Here is a 22,103-nt window from a genome sequence, read left to right on the forward strand (position 1 = left end):
ATGTGGAATCTCAAAATACTGAACTAATAGATATGGAGAGCAGATGGGCTGTTGTCAGAGGGGAGATGTAGGAGGTGAGCAAAATGGGTGAAGGTTTTCAGAAGAAACAAGCTTTCAGTTATAAGATAAATAAGTCCTGGGGATGTAAAGTACAGTATGGTGACTATAGTTAGCAATACTGTATCATAGATATGAAAGTGGCTAAGAAAGCAAATCTTAAAAAAAGTTTCATCACTAGAAAAATATTTTAATTATGTGAGGTAGTGGATGTTAACTTATTGTGGTAATTATCTCACAATATATACATATATCAAATCATGTTTGATTTAATGGTCAAATTCTTTCCAGCAAAAATTAAAACAGAGCATGTGAAAAATTGTAAAGGTGTTCAAAAGGGGTCTGAATTTTCAACAATCTCTTTATTTGATCAGGTTGATGGGCTTTGGAGGAGAGGTTTGACTTAGCATTGCTGGAAAATACATTCAAGCATACAGACTGGAAGCTACAAATGGATCATTCATTACTGGTCTCCATTTGACAATCCTTTTACTTGTCTTTAGTTTGCCTCCTTTCCTATTTTCCATTAAGAATGATACCAAGACACTTTCAACAGCCTCCATATGCTCTATCTACTTGTACTGCACTCCAAGAAAATGCCTTTATGATTTCACTGTGAAATGCATCAGGTATCAATTCCAATTCTTTACTTCCAAACTGCAAGATTAATTATTTTCCTACCCATCCATTCCTTTCCCTCTCCAATCTCAGAAAATGAGATGCTTTCCTGTTCAAGATTAGGTAAAAGTTAAACAGGGAGGCAAGGAGTATGGGAAGTGCCTGCCTGGCAGAGGTACAGTATGTAAGATGGTCTGGGTAGGAGAAGCAATATGACAAGTTCAAGGAAGTAAAAAAAGTTTAGCATGTTTGGAGTGAGAGATCAGGCTAGGGTCTTAATCCTAAGGGCAGTGGGGAGCCATTCAAGTGTTTTAATCAGAAAATGACATGGTACTGTTGTCTTCTAGAAAAATCACTCTGCCTGCAGTGGGGGTCAAAGGAGGGGAGTGTCAAAGTTGCAAACAGGAAAACCAGTAATCTAAGCAAGAAATAATGGTGACTTAAACTCGGGAAGTGGCTGTGTAGATGATTCAAGATATATTTTGGAGGCAAAACTGATAGAACTTGATGATAATTCATGAGGGTGGAGAGGATAACAACTAGGGTTTTGTCTTGTTCAAGCAGGGGATTGGTGTGGCATTTACTGAGATAGAGAATACAAGAGTTAAAGTAGGTTGACATGTAGTAACAAATGATAAATTCAGATTTCAGTATGTTAAAACTGAGGTGCCTGTGGAACATGATATAAAGAAATTTAATCAATAGTAGAATATGTGGATCTGAAGCTCAGAAGACAGGTCTGACTGGAGATATGAATTTGAGAGTAGTTTGCCTATAGATGGTAATCAAGTTGTGGGACTGCATAGTGTGCAGAATTATGACGGGGTTTAGGATAGAACGCTGATGAACAGTGAGATGTAGGGACCAGGCATGAGGAAAGGGTCTCACAAAGAAAACTGGGAACACCTGACAGAGAGATAGGAAGAAAGCCAGGACTATGAGGCCACAAACACCAAGGGAATCAAGAGTTTCAGGATGGGGAAACTGGGCAACATCATGTCACATGCTATCACATGGCCCTTGGATTTAATGACCAAGTCCACTGTTTGCCATGCAGAGAGGAGCATTTTCACTGATAAAAGCCAGGTTGTGGTTTGAGGGTTATAAGTAGAGAAAATGAATGAGAAAACAAAAAGCTGTTTCAAGATGTTTGACTGTGAAGGGGAGTGGGGAGAAAAAGAGTGGTATCTGGGAAGTTCAATGTGGCTAGTTTAACCTGGAGAGAAGTCTTTGTGTAAATTATTTGAATTTATTCATTTCTGAATAAAGATAGCTGTATTCTTCACTCTTGAGGAAAAAACAAATAGAAAGGAGTTGATAATATAGAGAAAGAGAATAACTGATAGTGTGTGGTACTGGAAAATGAAGAAATATATGGGAATTTGAACAGTGATTGTGGTAGGCAAAACAAGGACTTCACAAAGATGTCCATGCCCTAATCCTTGGCCTTAAGAATGTCTTAGGTTATGTTATGTCAAAAGTAAATTTAGTTGCAGTTGAGTTTAGAGTTGCTAATCTGCTGACCTTGAGATGAGAAGACTATGTTTGGTTAAGTGGGCCGACGTAACCACAAGGGTCTTTGTATGTGAAAGAGAGAGGCAGAAGAGAGAGAGATGGTGTTGTGAGAGGGACTTGACCTGACATTGCTGGCTTTGAAGATGGAGGAACAGGGTCATGAGTTAAGGAATTTGAGTGGCTATAGAAGCTAGAACAAATGGCAAATGGATTCTCTCCTAGACTTCCCATTGAAGGAATATAGCTCCGCCAATACCTTGCTTTAAAACCCAAACAGACTCATCTCAGACTTCTGACTTACAGAACTGTATGAGCATAAATGTGTATTAAGTAACCAAATTTGTGATTGTCAACAGAAGCAAAAGGAAACCAATATAGTATTCTTCAATTTTTTTTTGCCCACAAAAAGATTCTTACTCTTACACATCTGATTAAATGTTCAAGGTATTAGAAAATGCTAATTTACCTTCATGGATATTCCTTTTACTTGAAGCTGCAACACTGATTGATGGAGACACTTTTCTACTTCCTCCTTTAGATCATTAAAACATGTATCTGAGCCCTATATCAAGACAAAGCTGAAGTGAGCTCTTACCAAAAAGAAATGCAGAGAAGGTGTACCTCATAGCCAGCTGGATTTTCCAGCGTGCTTTCCGCATATCTCAAATATTCTAATTCTAGGACAGAGAGATAATCCACAAAGCCTTTCCTTGAGTTTGCCACCTAGGTAAAATAAGACACTGCTGCCTTTGATATTTTTCCTGTTCTCTCTTCTTTCTCTCTTTGCACTCACCCCAAGGTGATGTATCTTTTGGCAGTAGTTCAGGAATCGAAGATGGGAAGTTATTAAGTGAAATTGTCATCACTACTTCTGCCCCATATTACAAAATATCTAATCCCAACTCCCTTAACATGGTTTTCCCTAAAAGCAGAGCCTGAGACAAAGGCTTACCATGCAGGGAACTAGTGAGATAGGAAAGTAAACAGGGAGAGGAGAGCCAATGAAGGAAGCTTTATCCAGTTGGCCACTGCTGTAGAAGACTGGCTTCTGGATACCAGAGGATCACCTGAGGGACCTAATAAGGGTCCTGAGGCTCTCAGGATCATCTTTCCGAATATAGGGGGAAGCCTTTACCTACTTGAAAATTCTAGTACTCCAAATTTGCCATCTCTAGACTCAATGGAAACCTAGACCTAAATAAAATTAACATATAGTCTTTAGATCTGTTGCCATGTTTCCTGGGGGCCACCACTAATTATAAGCCATAATTCTCCAATTATGTGAAAAAAAAAAGGCTAGCCATTATGCAAAAGTTAGCCCATTCAAGACATTATAAAGTTTCAGCACAAATTTTTATTTCCAATTGGATTTTAATATCAAAACCACACAAGATACTTACATTGTTAAGCAAGTAACTGAAGTTGTTGATATGATATGGGAGAGAGAAGTTATAAATGCTTATATTTAAACTTAAAATGTCATCTGAACACTAATAAAACAAAATCACCCAGTAGAGAGTTAACTTCCTCAAGATCCGGGATTGCACCTGTGCTAGATCCCACTCTCCCACAGTACCAGAGAGGTTGAAGAGGGAGCTTCAAGGCTGTACGTGATGTTTTTAAACTAAGCTGATCAAAGTCAGTGCAGGGATCCCTGGGTGGTGCAGTGGTTTAGCGCCTGCCTTTGGCCCAGGGCGCGATCCTGGAGACCCGGGATCGAATCCCACGTTGGGCTCCCGGTGCATGGAGCCTGCTTCTCCCTCTGCCTATCTCTCTCTCTCTCTCTCTCTGTGTGACTATCATAAAAAAAAAAAAAAAAAAAAAAAAAAGTTTCCAGAACTGGACATGAGATTAAGAGAGGGAAGAAGGAGAGGATTGGGAGAAGTCACAAAAAGCAGCTACAGTGCCCAGGATTCTAGAGCCATGCTGAGCTCTTAACAGAAATATTGTAAGGTAGGGAAAGACAGAAGGCCCATGACCTGTTTCAGGTGCTTAATTGATTCAAGAAGGTTTTGCTGAAACTACAATCTTATGTTGTTTCTTTGGCCCTTTGGAAGTTTTTATAACCTACCCAAATGTATTCAAGTACAATTAAGAATGGGTGAGAATGCCTTTCTTTTGTGAAGGAGAAAGAAAGCATTTTATTTTTTTTAAGAGAGAGTATGTGTGTGCTCACGTGTGCACTAGTGGGGATGGGGGAGGGAGAGAGACAGTCCTAAATAGACCTACATCCATCACCCATCAGGGAGCCTGACAATGTGGCTTGATCTCAAGACTCTGAGATCATGACCTTTGCTGAAATTAAGAGTCAGAGGCATAACCGACTGAGCCACCCAGGCACCTGAAGAAAGTGATTGTTAAAGGAAAGGTGGGAAAGAATTTTTCTGATGTCTGGACCCAAAGTGTATTCTCAGGTAGGTCAGTTTTAGGAAGTTTTATATGAAATTTGAGGATCTGGAATTTTATCCCCTTAAGATTTTTCTTGACAACATATCTAACATCCTTCATGGGTTTACATATTGAATTTTGAAATCATCCAAAGCCCAGGTCGAGAAATTAACCATTAGGAGGAAGAGGCAGTTCTTAATCATTTCAATGCTGGGGAGGTCACAGGGTTTGTGCTGACCAATTCTCAGCCTTAATGGCCTAAAGTTGCCTTCCATGATCTCTGGGTTCTTCCTCAATATCTCTATCCACTTCTGTTCAGTTTTCTTCATGGGATTCTCTCTAGAGTCACCCTTTCAATATGTTGATGCCAGAGTTCCAACCTTGGTTCTCATCTCACTCTCCAGTCTCCATACTCTCCAGGCAGATCTCATTCATTTCCATGATTTTAATTGCCTACTATACATGATCACCAAATATTTATCTTTAGCTCCAAATTTTCTCCCAGAGCTATAGACCTATTAAGCCACCTGTTTCCTGAATATCCTCTCACAGATGGCTGGAATCAAAATATATTAACTCTTTGTCTCCCCTGTCACTCCAAAATCTCCAAATTTCCCCTAATTTCCTATCTTAGTGGGTGCAATCATTATCCACTCATTTCAACAGGCTAGAAAGCTGAAAAGCATCCTTGATTTTCTTCTGCACTTTGCATGAGTCCTGTTGATTTTAGGAGAACCTGGGTAGTGCAATTGGTTGAGCGTCAGACCCTTGGTTTGGCTCAGTTCATGATCTCAGGGTTGTGAGATCAAGCCCCACGTCATGCTCTGTGCTCAGCAAGGAATCTGCTTAAGATTCTTGCTCCCTCTACCTCCTTCTTCTGCTCCCCTCTTGCTTACCTGAGCTATTTCAAATTAATAAATAAATCTTTAAAAAAGAGTCCTGTTGACTTTATATCCCAAATACTTTTACTTTCATCTTGTTTTCTCCATCCCCATACCACTAACTTTAGTCTAGGACTTCATTATCTTTCACCTGGATCATAATAAAAGCCTCCAAACTGGTCTTACTACTTCCAGTCACTTTAGTCCTCCATCATACTCCCCAAATTGCTCCCCAAGAGTGATCTCACTAAAATGTAAATGAAGTTATTTTACTCCCTTGCTTAAAATTCGATGACCTTCCATTGCCAACAGGATAAAATTCCAACTGCTAGCCATGACTTTTAAAGTCCTTCATGATTTAACTCTGACTACTAGTGTTATCCAAAATAAGCAATTATGCAAATACAGTGTTTTCAACCTGGGATGCCCTTGTAAATATAATCAAGCTTCATTAATATCGCACTGTGTTAAGGGGGTTGGTTATCTGGTTTTCCCTACTTTGAGGAACAGAATCTTTTCCACTATGAGATATTTTAAACACATAGGAAAGCAGAGAGAAATACCAAAAAGTACCAGCAAGTGTTGTCAAACCTTAAAACCTTGACACATTTCCTTCAGATATATTTTCTTTGTTAGAAATATGTTATGGCTGATATAGTTGAGACCCTCATCCCCATCTTTCCATCCCTCCCTATCCAGAGGCAATCATCCTGCTGAATTTGGCATTTATCATTTTATACTTTTACTATGTTTCATATATCATCATAAATTCTCTTTTTTTTTTTTTTAAGATTTTATTTATTTATTTATTCATGAAAGACTGAGAGACAGAGAGAGAGAGAGCGCCAGAGACAAAGGCAGAGGGAGAAGCAGGCTCCATGCACCGGTAGCCTGATGTGGGATTCGATCCCGGGTCTCCAGGATCGCACCCTGGGCCAAAGGCAGGCGCTAAACCGCTGCGCCACCCAGGGATCCCCATAAATTCTCTTATAGTATTGTTTTGCACACTTTCCAGCTTTATGTAAGTGGTATTATATGGTATGTATCCTGCAACTTGCTTATTTGCTGAACAATGCCTTTTAAATTTATCCAAGTTGTTACATGAGGTTCTAATTCTGAACAGCTACTTAGTATTCTTCTCTGTAAACATACCACAGCCTCTTTATCCATTCTTTTATTGATGGATATTTACCTTACTTCTAATTTCCTTCTATTGCAACTAACACTGCAATAAACATTTTGCATACATCCATCCTTGTGTGTACATGGGAGGGCTTTCCTAGGTTATATAGCTAGGATGGAATTCCTAGTAGAAGGATGTGTACCCTATTGTCCAGAATTTTTCTCTAAATATTCTTTTTTTTTATTTTTTTTAAATTTTTATTTATTTATGATAGAGAGAGAGAGAGAGAGAGAGGCAGAGACCTAGGCAGAGGGAGAAGCAGGCTCCATGCACCGGGAGCCTGACGTGGGATTCGATCCTGGGTCTCCAGGATCGCGCCCTGGGCCAAAGGCAGGCGCTAAACCGCTGCGCCACCCAGGGATCCCCCCTTTTTTTTTTTTTAAATTAGTATAACAATTTCTGCAGAGGTAATAATATCTTGACCCTACTAGTTGGATAAGGTCCAAGTATGAATCTAATTCAAGTACAAAATATCACAAAAAATACTTAAGATGATGTTTTTAGGGGCGAGGAGCAAGATGGCGGAAGAGTAGGGTCTCCAAATCACCTGTCTCCACCAAACTACCTAGAAAACCTTCAAATTATCCTGAAAATCTATGAATTCGGCCTGAGATTTAAAGAGAGACCAGCTGGAATGCTACAGTGAGAAGAGTTCGCGCATCTATCAAGGTAGGAAGACGGGGAAAAAGAAATAAAGGAACAAAGGCCTCCAAGGGGGAGGGTCCCCGCGAGGAGCCGGGCTGAGGCCGGGGCGAGTGTCCCCAGGACAGGAGAGCCCCGTCCCGGAGACGCAGGAGCTGCACCGACCTTCCTGGGCGGAAAGGGGCTCGTGGGGAGTGGGAGCAGGAACCAGGAGGGCGAGGATCTCCTCGGGCTCCCGGGGACACTAACAGAGCAACTGCGCCCCGGGAGAGTGCGCCGAGCTCCCTAAGGGCTGCAGCGCGCACGGCGGGACCCGGCGGGACCCGGAGCAGCTCGGAGGGGCTCGGGCGGCGGCTCCGCGGAGGGGGCTGCGCGGCCCCGGGAGCAGCTCGGAGGGGCTCGGGCAGAGGAAGAGGCTCCGTGCGGAGGGGGCTGCGCGGTTCCAGGAGCAGCTTGGAGGGGCTCGGGCGGCGGCTCCGCGGAGGGGGCTGCGCGGCCCGGGAGCGCGAATCCACCAGCGCAGGCTCCGGAGCACAGGGCGCCGGGACACAGCCCAGGATCCGGCCTCCCCCGGGACAGGCAGAGGCCGGGAGGGCCCAGGACAGCGAGGACGCTCCTGCCCCAGCTGAGCACATCAGCGGCCCCGCCCCGGAGCCTCCAGGCCCTGCAGACGGAGTTCCTGCCGGAGCTGAATCCAGGTTTCCAGAGCTGGCCCCGCCACTGGGGCTGTTCCTCCTGCGGCCTCACGGGGCAAACAACCCCCACCGAGCCCTGCACCAGGCAGGGGCACAGCAGCTCCCCCAACTGCTAACACCTGAAAATCAGCACAACAGGCCCCTCCCCCAAAGACCAGCTAGACTGACAACTTCCAGGAGAAGCCAAGGGACTTAACACAGAATCAGAAGATACTCCCCGGTGGTTCTTTTTTTGTTTGTTTGTTTTTGTTTTTGTTTTGTTTTTGCTTTTTGATTTGTTTCCTTCCCCCACCCCCTTTTTTTTCTCCTTTCTTTTCTTTCTCTTTTTCTTCTTCTTTTTTTTTTTTTTCGTTTTTTTTTTCTTTTTCTTCCCTTTTTTTTCTCTTTCTCTTTTCTTTCCTTCTTTCTCTCCTCTCTTTTTCTCTTTTTCCCAATACAACTTGCTTTTGGCCACTCTGCACTGAGCAAAATGACTAGAAGGAAAACCTCACCTCAAAAGAAAGAATCAGGAACAGTCCTCTCTCCCACAGAGTTACAAAATCTGGATTACAATTCAATGTCAGAAAGCCAATTCAGAAGCACTATTATACACCTACTGGTGGCTCTAGAAAAAAGTATAAAGGACTCAAGAGACTTCATGACTGCAGAATTTAGAGCTAATCAGGCAGAAATTAAAAATCAATTGAATGAGATGCAATCCAAACTAGAAGTCCTAACGACGAGGGTTAACGAGGTGGAAGAACGAGTGAGTGACCTAGAAGACAAGTTGATAGCAAAGAGGGAAACTGAGGAAAAAAGAGACAAACAATTAAAAGACCATGAAGATAGATTAAGGGAAATAAACGACAGCCTGAGGAAGAAAAACCTACGTTTAATTGGGGTTCCCGAAGGCGCCGAAAGGGCCAGAGGGCCAGAATATGTATTTGAACAAATTCTAGCTGAAAACTTTCCTAATCTGGGAAGGGAAACAGGCATTCAGATCCAGGAAATAGAGAGATCCCCCCCTAAAATCAATAAAAACCGTTCAACACCTCGACATTTAATTGTGAAGCTTGCAAATTCCAAAGATAAAGAGAAGATCCTTAAAGCAGCAAGAGACAAGAAATCCCTGACTTTTATGGGGAGGAGTATTAGGGTAACAGCAGACCTCTCCACAGAGACCTGGCAGGCCAGAAAGGGCTGGCAGGATATATTTAGGGTCCTAAATGAGAAGAACATGCAACCAAGAATACTTTATCCAGCAAGGCTCTCATTCAAAATGGAAGGAGAGATAAAGAGCTTCCAAGACAGGCAGCAACTAAAAGAATATGTGACCTCCAAACCAGCTCTGCAAGAAATTTTAAGGGGGACTCTTAAAATTCCCCTTTAAGAAGAAGTTCAGTGGAACAGTCCACAAAAACAAAGACTGAATAGATATCATGATGACGCTAAACTCATATCTCTCAATAGTAACTCTGAATGTGAACGGGCTTAATGACCCCATCAAAAGGCGCAGGGTTTCAGACTGGATAAAAAAGCAGGACCCATCTATTTGCTGTCTACAAGAGACTCATTTTAGACAGAAGGACACCTACAGCCTGAAAATAAAAGGTTGGAGAACCATTTACCATTCGAATGGTCCTCAAAAGAAAGCAGGGGTAGCCATCCTTATATCAGATAAACTAAAATTTACCCCAAAGACTGTAGTGAGAGATGAAGAGGGACACTATATCATACTTAAAGGATCTATTCAACAAGAGGACTTAACAATCCTCAATATATATGCTCCGAATGTGGGAGCTGCCAAATATATAAATCAATTATTAACCAAAGTGAAGAAATACTTAGATAATAATACACTTATACTTGGTGACTTCAATCGAGCTCTTTCTATACTCGATAGGTCTTCTAGCAAAACATCTCCAAAGAAACGAGAGCTTTAAATGATACACTGGACCAGATGGATTTCACAGATATCTACAGAACTTTACATCCAAACTCAACTGAATACACATTCTTCTCAAGCGCACATGGAACTTTCTCCAGAATAGACCACATATTGGGTCACAAATCGGGTCTGAACCGATACCAAAAGATTGGGATTGTACCCTGCATATTCTCGGACCATAATGCCTTGAAATTAGAACTAAATCACAACAAGAAGTTTGGAAGGACCTCAAACACATGGAGGTTAAGGACCATCCTGCTAAAAGATAAAAGGGTCAACCAGGAAATTAAGGAAGAATTAAAAAGATTCATGGAAACTAATGAGAATGAAGATACAACCGTTCAAAATCTTTGGGATGCAGCAAAAGCAGTCCTAAGGGGGAAATACATCGCAATACAAGCATCCATTCAAAAACTGGAAAGAACTCAAATACAAAAGCTAACCTTACACATAAAGGAGCTAGAGAAAAAACAGCAAATAGATCCTACACCCAAGAGAAGAAGGGAGCTAATAAAGATTCGAGCAGAACTCAACGAAATCGAGACCAGAAGAACTGTGGAACAGATCAACAGAACCAGGAGTTGGTTCTTTGAAAGAATTAATAAGATAGATAAACCATTAGCCAGCCTTATTAAAAAGAAGAGAGAGAAGACTCAAATTAATAAAATCATGAATGAGAAAGGAGAGATCACTACCAACACCAAGGAAATACAAACGATTTTAAAAACATATTATGAACAGCTATACGCCAATAAATTAGGCAATCTAGAAGAAATGGACGCATTCCTGGAAAGCCACAAACTACCAAAACTGGAACAGGAAGAAATAGAAAACCTGAACAGGCCAATAACCAGGGAGGAAATTGAAGCAGTCATCAAAAACCTCCCAAGACACAAGAGTCCAGGGCCAGATGGCTTCCCAGGAGAATTTTATCAAACGTTTAAAGAAGAAATCATACCTATTCTCCTAAAGCTGTTTGGAAAGATAGAAAGAGATGGAGTACTTCCAAATTCGTTCTATGAAGCCAGCATCACCTTAATTCCAAAGCCAGACAAAGACCCCGCCAAAAAGGAGAATTACAGACCAATATCCCTGATGAACATGGATGCAAAAATTCTCAACAAGATACTGGCCAATAGGATCCAACAGTACATTAAGAAAATTATTCACCATGACCAAGTAGGATTTATCCCTGGGACACAAGGCTGGTTCAACACCCGTAAAACAATCAATGTGATTCATCATATCAGCAAGAGAAAAACCAAGAACCATATGATCCTCTCATTGGATGCAGAGAAAGCATTTGACAAAATACAGCATCCATTCCTGATCAAAACTCTTCAGAGTGTAGGGATAGAGGGAACATTCCTCGACATCTTAAAAGCCATCTATGAAAAGCCCACAGCAAATATCATTCTCAATGGGGAAGCACTGGGAGCCTTTCCCCTAAGATCAGGAACAAGACAGGGATGTCCACTCTCACCACTGCTGTTCAACATAGTACTGGAAGTCCTAGCCTCAGCAATCAGACAACAAAAAGACATTAAAGGCATTCAAATTGGCAAAGAAGAAGTCAAACTCTCCCTCTTCGCCGATGACATGATACTCTACATAGAAAACCCAAAAGTCTCCACCCCAAGATTGCTAGAACTCATACAGCAATTCGGTAGCGTGGCAGGGTACAAAATCAATGCCCAGAAATCAGTGGCATTTCTATACACTAACAATGAGACTGAAGAAAGAGAAATTAAGGAGTCAATCCCATTTACAATTGCACCCAAAAGCATAAGATACCTAGGAATAAACCTAACCAAAGATGTAAAGGATCTATACCTTAAAAACTATAGAACACTTCTGAAAGAAATTGAGGAAGACACAAAGAGATGGAAAAATATTCCATGCTCATGGATTGGCAGAATTAATATTGTGAAAATGTCAATGTTACCCAGGGCAATATACACGTTTAATGCAATCCCTATCAAAATACCATGGACTTTCTTCAGAGAGTTAGAACAAATTATTTTAAGATTTGTGTGGAATCAGAAAAGACCCTGAATAGCCAGGGGAATTTTAAAAAGAAAACCCTATCTGGGAGCATCACAATGCCAGATTTCAGGTTGTACTACAAAGCTGTGGTCATCAAGACAGTGTGGTACTGGCACAAAAACAGACACATAGATCAGTGGAACAGAATAGAGAATCCAGAAGTGGACCCTGAACTTTATGGGCAACTAATATTCGATAAAGGAGGAAAGACTATCCATTGGAAGAAAGACAGTCTCTTCAATAAATGGTGCTGGGAAAATTGGACATCCACATGCAGAAGAATGAAACTAGACCACTCTCTTTCACCATACACAAAGATAAACTCAAAATGGATGAAAGATCTAAATGTGAGACAAGATTCCATCAAAATCCTAGAGAAGAACACAGGCAACACCCTTTTTGAACTCGGCCATAGTAACTTCTTGCAAGATACATCCACGAAGACAAAAGAAACAAAAGCAAAAATGAACTATTGGGACTTCATCAAGATAAGAAGCTTTTGCACAGCAAAGGATACAGTCAACAAAACTCAAAGACAACCTACAGAATGGGAGAAGATATTTGCAAATGACATATCAGATAAAGGGCTAGTTTCCAAGATCTATAAAGAACTTATTAAACTCAACACCAAAGAAACAAACAATCCAATCATGAAATGGGCAAAAGACATGAACAGAAATCTCACAGAGGAAGACATAGACATGGCCAACATGCACATGAGAAAATGCTCTGCATCACTTGCCATCAGGGAAATACAAATCAAAACTACAATGAGATACCACCTCACACCAGTGAGAATGGGGAAAATTAACAAGGCAGGAAACCACAAATGTTGGAGAGGATGCGGAGAAAAGGGAACCCTCTTACACTGTTGGTGGGAATGTGAACTGGTGCAGCCACTCTGGAAAACTGTGTGGAGGTTCCTCAAACAGTTAAAAATATACCTGCCCTACGACCCAGCAATTGCACTGTTGGGGATTTACCCCAAAGATACAAATGCAATGAAACGCCGGGACACCTGCACCCCGATGTTTCTAGCAGCAATGGCCACGATAGCCAAACTGTGGAAGGAGCCTCGGTGTCCAACGAAAGATGAATGGATAAAGAAGATGTGGTTTATGTATACAATGGAATATTACTCAGCTATTAGAAATGACAAATACCCACCATTTGCTTCAACGTGGATGGAACTGGAGGGTATTATGCTGAGTGAAGTAAGTCAGTCGGAGAAGGACAAACATTATATGTTCTCATTCATTTGGGGAATATAAATAATAGTGAAAGGGAAAATAAGGGAAGGGAGAAGAAATGTGTGGGAAATATCAGAAACGGAGACAGAACGTAAAGACTGCTAACTCTGGGAAACGAACTAGGGGTGGTAGAAGGGGAGGAGGGCGGGGGGTGGGAGTGAATGGGTGACGGGCACTGGGTGTTATTCTGTATGTTAGTAAATTGAACACCAATTAAAAAAAAAAAAAAAAGAGGAAGAGCCAAAATTCAGACCAAAAAAAAAAAAAAAAGATACTCCTAATAAAATATAAGGAAAAAAAAAAAAAAAAAGATGATGTTTTTAAACTAACAACTTTGTGAAGTTTATAAGAGGACCTTATAAATGATTACATCTGTATTTAATAATGAGAATTTCAGTACCTACTATCTGTGTGAATTTTATTTAATCAAGATGGGAATTTAGGAATTATGTGGTTCTGGTGTCAGTCTCTAGCTCCTTCTTTCTGGAGGAACTGATATTGATGGCATTCTAAAGAAATTGCTCTCTTCTGAGTGCTCAAGTGTAAGGAAGCATTTCTGTTCATTCATATAGTAAGTCAATAAATTTTTATTGAGTGTGGGGTGCATAGTCGGCACCATTCTGAGAGCTGAGAGTACAGCAGTAAATGCAAGAGATGAAGCCTTGGCCCTCACAGAACTTATATTCTGGTGAGGGCTAATCAGAGAAATAAGTAAATACACCTAAAAGCAGAATATGTCAGCTGGTAATTGTGCAATTTAAAAAGTGGTGAAGGGGAAACAGAGAATGGTGAAATAAGGGAGAAGAGTTGCTTTTTTATAATAAGTGGTCATGGAAGACCTTGCTGCAAAGGAGATATTTATTTATTTGGTTTATTTAAATTCAAGTTAGCTAACATATGGTGTATTATTAATTTCAGGGTAAAATTTAGTGATTTATCAGTTGCATATAACACCCAGTTCTCATTATATCAAGTGCCCTCCTTAATGCCCATCACCCAATTACCCCATTCCCCAACCTATCTTCTTTCCAGTGACCTGCAGTTTGTTCTCTATATTTAAGAATCTCTTCTGCTTTGTCTCCCATTCTGTGTTTATCTTATTTTATTTTTCCTTCCCTTTCTCTGTGTTCATAAATTTTGTTTCTTCAATTCCACATATGAGTGAGATCATACGGTATTTGTTTTTCTCTGACTTATTTCACTTAAAGTAATACTCTCTAGTTCCATACATGTCATTGTATGTGGCAAGATTTATACTTTTTCATGGCTGAGTAATATTTCATTATACATCTAAACTACATCTTCTTTATCCATTCATTCATCCATTGATGGACATCTGGGCTTTTTCCATAGTTTGGCAAAGGTGATATTTAAGTAGGTACTAAAGAAAATGTGACAGTGAGCCATGTGATTCCATGAGAATAAAGCATTAGAAACAGAGGGAAGAATAAATACAAAGGTTTTGAAGTGGGAGACTGCTCTGTATATTTGAGGATTAGAAAGGAGGCCAGCATGGCTGAAACTAAGCAAAACTAATGGAGTGGGCAAAAATGTTAGGTGGTAAGGTCAGAGGTAGTAGTGTTGGGAGGCAACTGTTGGTGTTACTCTAACTTTGGTGGCAGTTATTAGATGGAGCTGAACAGAGAAATGCCATGATCTGATTTAAGTTTTTGAACAATTATTCTGGTTTTAAGAACAGAAGTGGGGAGACCCACTGTGGAGGCTAATACAATATTCTCAGAGAATGATGATATGGTGGACCAGGATTTTGGCAATAAAAGTGCTGAGAAGGGGTGAGATTCTGGATAGATTCTGAAAGAGATTTAGCATTGGAATTAATCTGAGATGTAATAGAGAAAAGTCATGGGTGACACCAAGATTTCTGGTGTCCCAGGAGCCAAAGGAAGGAAGTATGTCCAGAAGGAGGACATGGGACATTTTACTAAATACTGGTAGATCAAATTTTTAAGGATTGAAAATGGACTTTGGATTCAATAACATAAAGATTATTGGTGACCTTGGCAGAAGCTATTTTAGCAAAGTGGTGGAGTCAAATGCCTGCTGGAGTGGGTTCAAGGGAAAATGGGAAGAGAGGAGAAATTGGAGGAAAAGGAAATCAACAACTCTTTCAAGGGAAGATTTTATTGGCAAGTCTCTGTTAATGATGCAGGTCTAAACTTAAAAGAGCACCCATAGTTGGACAGCAATTTGACTCCTGCTGTATAATGCCTTTCTGTGTTCCTTGACAATAGGCAGGTCTGTGTCCTTCAGTGACTTCATTCTTCTTTGCCTTATCTGCATGGCCAACTCATATTCACCATCAACATCACACATAGGCATCTCCACATGTGTGAATTCCTCAGATGGAACAAATTAGTCTGCATATTACCTACATTTTTCATATAATCACCTTGTACTATTATAATTTATTCCCCACTAGGCAGTGACTTCATGAAAACAAGTATTGTGATTTTCAGGGTCCCTGTGCTAAGTACAGTCTCCCAGTACTTAGTAATATTCAGTTAATATTGGTCGAATGAAACAGAATTATTTAATTTTATTTATGTATATTTATTATTTTTTAAAATATTTTATTTATTTATTTGACACACAGAGAGTGCATGTGTGCACAAGCAGGGGGAGGGGCAAAGGGAGAGGAAGAAGCAGACTCCTGGCTGAGCAGGGAGCCTGAGGTGGGACTTGACCTCTGGGATCATGACCTGCGACCATGACCTGAGCTAAAGGCAGACAGTTAACTGACTGAGCCATGCAGACACCCTTGAAATAGAATTATTTTAAAGAAATACTGGAGTCAGGCTTTCTCTCCTATATCCAAATGTGTGATTTACTTTTCTGTAGGGGAAAGAGCAACACTCTTCATTCATCCTCAGGAGAGCCTAAAACAGAATTCTTATGGAGAGTTTGGTAAAGCTATGTTTTTTACTTTGTTGTTGTTGTTCTTAACATAAGTGCTTCCATTTGAAGTAAGAGAGTTCTTACTGACACACCCTATCATACCACTGAGGGGCTTGCCTAGTGTCTTCAGTGTGTTCCATCATATTGATTTGTGGTGGTGCCAAAGTGAGTGACCTTGGGAGGTGCCTTTCCCCATGCACCATTAGGCCAAGCTGAGGGCTCCGTTAGTTTTTCACTCAAGCAACTGTATTTTCCTAATGTGCCTTCACTGAGCACTGATATCATTTCATTCCCAGAATCATTTCAGTTGGATTCCAGTCTTTTATTGCACTGTGGTAGTTTCTGGAAATGACAAATTATTTCCGTATTCAATCTGCTGCACTTTTCTGTTTTCTGCCTTTTCATGGCTGACAGCCCCTATGTGCTTTGTTTTGTGTGTTATTTGGCCAAGAGGGAGCTGTCCGAAATACAGTGTGACAGCATTCCTAAAGAATATTATCCTTTTACATTTACTCTTTCTGTTTGTTCTTTGGTTTCTACTATTAATTAGTAAATTCATTTCTTGATAGCCACAGTGAGGTCCGAGTAACTGTACCCAGCTAGGTACCCAGCGAAGTCCAATGTATTCAGAGCGGTAACAAGAGACCCATTCTGTTCTGATAAACACCATTAAAAGGAAAAGATAAATCAAATCTTATGGCCTTAGTCAGCAAGTTTTATTTTACAAAAAAAAAAAAAATTAAATAAATAAAAATCTAAGCCACACTGTAGCTGTAATTTGGAGTCTTAGCTCAAAGTGACTGCTTTGTGTTTTTCTCAAGGGTCGGAAAATCAAATCTGTATTCTGCTGGTCAGGCGCACCATAAAGTGTGCCACCTTCACCTGGGTTGTTTGGAAAGCCCATAAGTCTTGGTAACTTGGTGGATTTCAATGCACAGCCATGAGTTCCACAGGGCATTAATTCTGCTCCATTGCTTGTCCATCTAAAATAAAAAGTGTCGGTGAATACATTATACTTGGGGACCTCTAAATTCCACTTTAGTTCGTTGTCATTCTCGAGGTCACTGATCTCCTTTGCTATCATTATTTCAGTATCCAGAGCACATTTGGAGTTTGCAGCTTTTGTGTCCTTTTTGCTTTATCTTTGACAACTGCATCAGCTCGTAGTCTCAAGGAAATTAACATTGCCTTTTGTTCACAGAGCAAGATTATTTGGAAAGGTCAATTGTTGTAGCACATCACTCTGGTATATTTCTACAAAGAAACATGCCTGCTTATATTTCAGTGATGCTGTGGGATAAAGGTCTAGCTTATTTACGGTGAATAGCCATGTAGAAATGATCATTGTAAATTCATTGGTCACTTGAAAGAAACTAATTTAGTTTCAAAGGTTTTATTAGTAGATCTATCATAGGAAATATGACCAAACCATTGCTACAGAGTTGTCTCTGTGGGGACTGTGGAAGCTATGCCTGATTTTACTCAGTTGTCTTCAGGATGTCCTTTTGAGTGAGAAAGTCACTGCTACCTATTTTCAGCACACATGGGGAGTTAGCTAAATATCCTTTTCACTTTTATTAGGTATTTCCATTTTAATGATTGGGCTAAGTCATGGTAAATCTATTGCATTTTCTCCTACTTTTTTCTAATAGCAGAATTATCTTATGCTATTGATACTACCAATGTTTAGGCCAGAATACAAATTGCGAAGGGTGGAATTTTTAACCAGGAAAAATGAAAAGCATATGTCAGTAGCTCCTGATGATAGATAGAGGTAGATAGAAATGAAGCTAGAGATTGTAAGAAATAATGTTTTTAGCAAGAAGCATCTGAATTATATCAGTAGGAGACCACCTGATCAGAAATTCATATGTGTAAGAGGAGCATGAATGTTTATTGAGAACAATGGTGGGTCAAGAAGCTTGGCATATGAATTATATGAATTCAAAGCAAGTATACTGGCATTATTAACACCTACTCTTTTTTTTTATTGGAGTTCAATTTGCCAACATATAGCATAACACCCGGTGCTCATCCCATCAAGTGCCCCCCTCAGTGCCCATCACTCAGTCACCCCCACCCCCCGCCCACCTCCCTTTCCACCACCCCTTGTTCATTTCCCAATTAATACCTACTCTTATTTTTATTTTGTCAGCAAGCCTTCCTAATATCCAGTTATATGACATAATTTTATGAGAATCAAACATAACAGCCCAAACTCGTAGAATTAATTGCACTTAGCCTTAGTTCCAATTACTGGAACTATAACAGTTTGGTCTTTTAACAGTTTGTGGTAAAATAGCACAGGGAGGGATGGTTAGGCTACATGAATCTGCTAATTCATGAATGCCAGCTAATGTGGATAAAATTCCTTCGGTGACACTCTGATGAAAACTGGTCTTCATTTGGTCTACAAACAAGGTAAACATAATTTATCATTCGATATAGGAGAGTTTCCAGAGCAAGCAAGGGTGTTATTAATGATTAAATTAGAACATATTTAAGATCATGTTGTCAGAGATTTTATTAGAGATGAAATAGCTTTAAAATATTCCTGTTCTTATGAAAAGCTCTTTCTTCGTCTATAGTTTGTAATAGAGAATTGAATTTATTTAACAGAGACTTGATCAAAAAGAAGTATTTTTATTGTAGAAAAAGAGTGGAAAAGTTTTATCTAGAACCAGTAAATATTGGGCTATGGAAAGAAATGCTTCCTTTGGTTTTATCTTAATAGGCTTAAGTGTAAGCCTATTAGGCCAGATTGAATTTTTAGAAACTCTTTATATATTAGTGATACCAGCTCTGCTAAGATATACATTGCAAATATTTTTTCCTGATTTATCACTGTCATTTATCTTTTGATATTGCTTGTACTGTTACTGTTTTTGCCTTACAAAGCTTGTTTATTTCAATTTTTCAAAATGACCTATTTTTATTTTATTGTTTCTGGACATTGAATTCGGAACTTCTTCCCCTCTCCCAGGTAATAGAGGAATTTTTTTTTAAAGATTTTATTTATTCATTCATAGACAGAGAGAGAGAAGCAGAGGGAGAAGCAGGCTCCACGCAGGGAGCCCGATGCAGGACTGGATCCCGGGGCTCCAGGATCACACCCCGGGCCGCAGGCAGTGCCAAACCGCTGTGCCAACGGGGCTGCCCGTAATAGAGGAATTTACTTACATCTTAGTTCTGTCATTTTCTACCCCTTTTCTCTCTTTCTTTCTTTCCTTTTCTCCCTCTCTTCCTTCTTTTTTTTTATGATAGATGATATCATCTATCATCTACCTATCTATTATCTATCTGTCTATCTGCATTTAGATACCTAATTCATTTGGAGTTTATACTGGTGTATGTTGTGAAGAATAAATCCAATGATATATTCTTCCAAATAACTATTCAGTTTTTAAAATATCATTTATTAGTATTTTTGCATTTTTCCTCAATTTGATTTGAGATGCCATCTTTATCACACAATGGATTAAAAAATACAGTATTTCTGGGCAACTGTTTTTGTCTGATTATTTTTTTTTCTGATACTGTATGTTATTTTTCTAGGTGCCACACAATTTTAAATACAGATTTTATAATAATATTTTAATAACTATTTGAGTTAGCTTCCCTCCCTTTTTTCTTCCATTTTAGATTTTCTTAGTGATTTTTTCTTGTTCATAATTTTGGAAATGCATATAGATTTATTGATAACTCAATACATTTACAGGAGAACTTGGAGGTTACTTACAATCTATATTTACTGATCATGCACTGTGTGCCAGGCATTCAGCTAAGCACAGGAGTATCACGCTTGAGGAAATATACTGAAGTTCAGTGGAATCCATATTTCTAGTTCACCAGATAGATATTTAAGAAATGAGGACTTATCTATAATGTTAGATAAGAATGCTTGAGAGATGATATAGAGGGCTTATCTTATATTCCTGTGTTTTTAAAAAAAACCGTGACATATAAAATTTACTGTTTTAATCATTTTTAAGTATATAGTACAGTGGTCTAAGTATATTCACATTGTGGTGCAATGGCTCTCCAGAACTTTTCCATCTTGCTTGTTATTTCTCAACCTTAATTTTATGACAAATTTATCTGTATCTGGAGGAAAATTTCTTGGCATTTTGAGGGATTGAAGCAAATTTATAAATTAATTTAGGGGGATTTGATAACTTTATGATGTTCAGTCTTCCTAACCAAAAATATCTGTCTTTTCATTTGTTCAGTGTACTATTTTATATTTCAGAAATAATATAAAATTTTCTTCATGTAAGTTTACATATCTCTTGGTTAAGCTTATAACCAAGTATTTTCTTTACTGTTGTTTATGTAAATTGAATCTTCCCTCTCATTATATCTTCTAACTGGTTATTATTCGTACACATGAAAGTTATTTATTTCTGTATATTAATTTTAGAGTTTCATTGCTAAATTCTCTTAGTGTTTGTAATGGTTTTTCCAAAAATTCTCTTGGGTTTTTCAGGTATTCAATTATGTCATCTATGAATAGAAATAATTTAGTCTCTTTCTCTGATAGTTTTATGCCTTTAGTTGCTTCCTCTTGCCTACTGCATCACGTATTTAAATTTTTAAAGAAGATTTTATTCATTTATTTGAGAGAGCGCAAGGAGGAAGGAGGGAGAAGTAGGTTTCCCGGTGAGCAAGGATCCCGATGTGGAGCTCGAACCTCGGATCATGACCTGAGTTGAAGGCAGATGTTTAGTTGATTGAGCCACCCAGGTGCCCCTCATTTATTTAATTTTTGTCTCATGTTGTAGGTCTATCTTATTTTAAAAGTCTACAAATTAGGTATTATTTTTATGTACCTTTAGTACAATGTTAAGTATGCTGTATTACTTTATTTTAAAAAGCTATTTAGGATGAATTCTTAACTTCAGTGTGTTTTAAACATTGTCTTAAAAATATAAGCATTTAGGGACACCTGGGTGGCTCAGCGGTTGAGCATCTGCCTTCAGCTCAGGGCGTGATCCCAAGGTCCTGGGATCGAATACTGCATTGGGCTCCTTGCCAGGAGCCTGCTTCTCCCTCTGGCTATGTGTCTGCCTCTCTCTCTGTGTCTCTCATGAATAAATCTTATAAATATATACACATATATATGCATTCTTTTTTTCATATATATGTATTCTTATAAATATATACACATATATATATGTATTTAAGTTTAGAAATTTCCCTCTAAGAACTATTTGAGCAGCATTTCCCAAGTTTGGATATGTAACATTTTCCATATGATTTAGTTCTACTATTTTAAAATTTCTGTTATTACAGCTTGTTTGATTAACAAATTATATAAAAAGTGGGTTTTAAGATTGCCAAGTATATGGTTTAAAAATATTTTTTGTTCTTTAGTTCTAATTTAATTTTATTTTGATAAGAGGATATCATTTATACAGTAGCACGTTTTTACTTGTTTTGTTGAGACTTGATTAAAGCCTAGCAGATAGGGGAGGTGGGTGGGAGGATGGGGTAACTGGGTGATGGGTGCTAAGGAGGGCACTTGATGGGATGAACACTGGGTGTTATACTATATGTTGGCAAATTGAATTTAAATAATAAAAATAAGAACAACAACAAAGCCTAGTAGATAATACAATGTTGGAAATATTCCATATGTACTTTGTGTAGTTGCTAATTATTGATTATCAGGATCTAGGTATATCTGTAATTCAAATTTGCTAAAAATGTTGCTTATCCCTTAACCGTTTTTTTGCTCTGCTTGATTTCTCTTTTATTAAGAAGAGTGTCAAAGAACTTATACTATGGCTATTCTTCCAAATCTGTCAACTTTTGCCTTACTATATATTGAGGTTAGATAATCTATTTCTTCCTGGTTAAAGATTTTTATTAGGATATGTTTATTAACATATAGTGAGTTTCTTCACTCCTAAAAATGCTATTGCCTTAAAGTGGAAGTTATTAATCCTGACTTTGCATCATAATCACCCAGGAAAAAATTTAAAA

The sequence above is a fragment of the Canis lupus genome, chromosome 12 (assembly GCF_003254725.2).
Source record: "Canis lupus dingo isolate Sandy chromosome 12, ASM325472v2, whole genome shotgun sequence".
Lineage (NCBI taxonomy): Eukaryota > Metazoa > Chordata > Mammalia > Carnivora > Canidae > Canis > Canis lupus.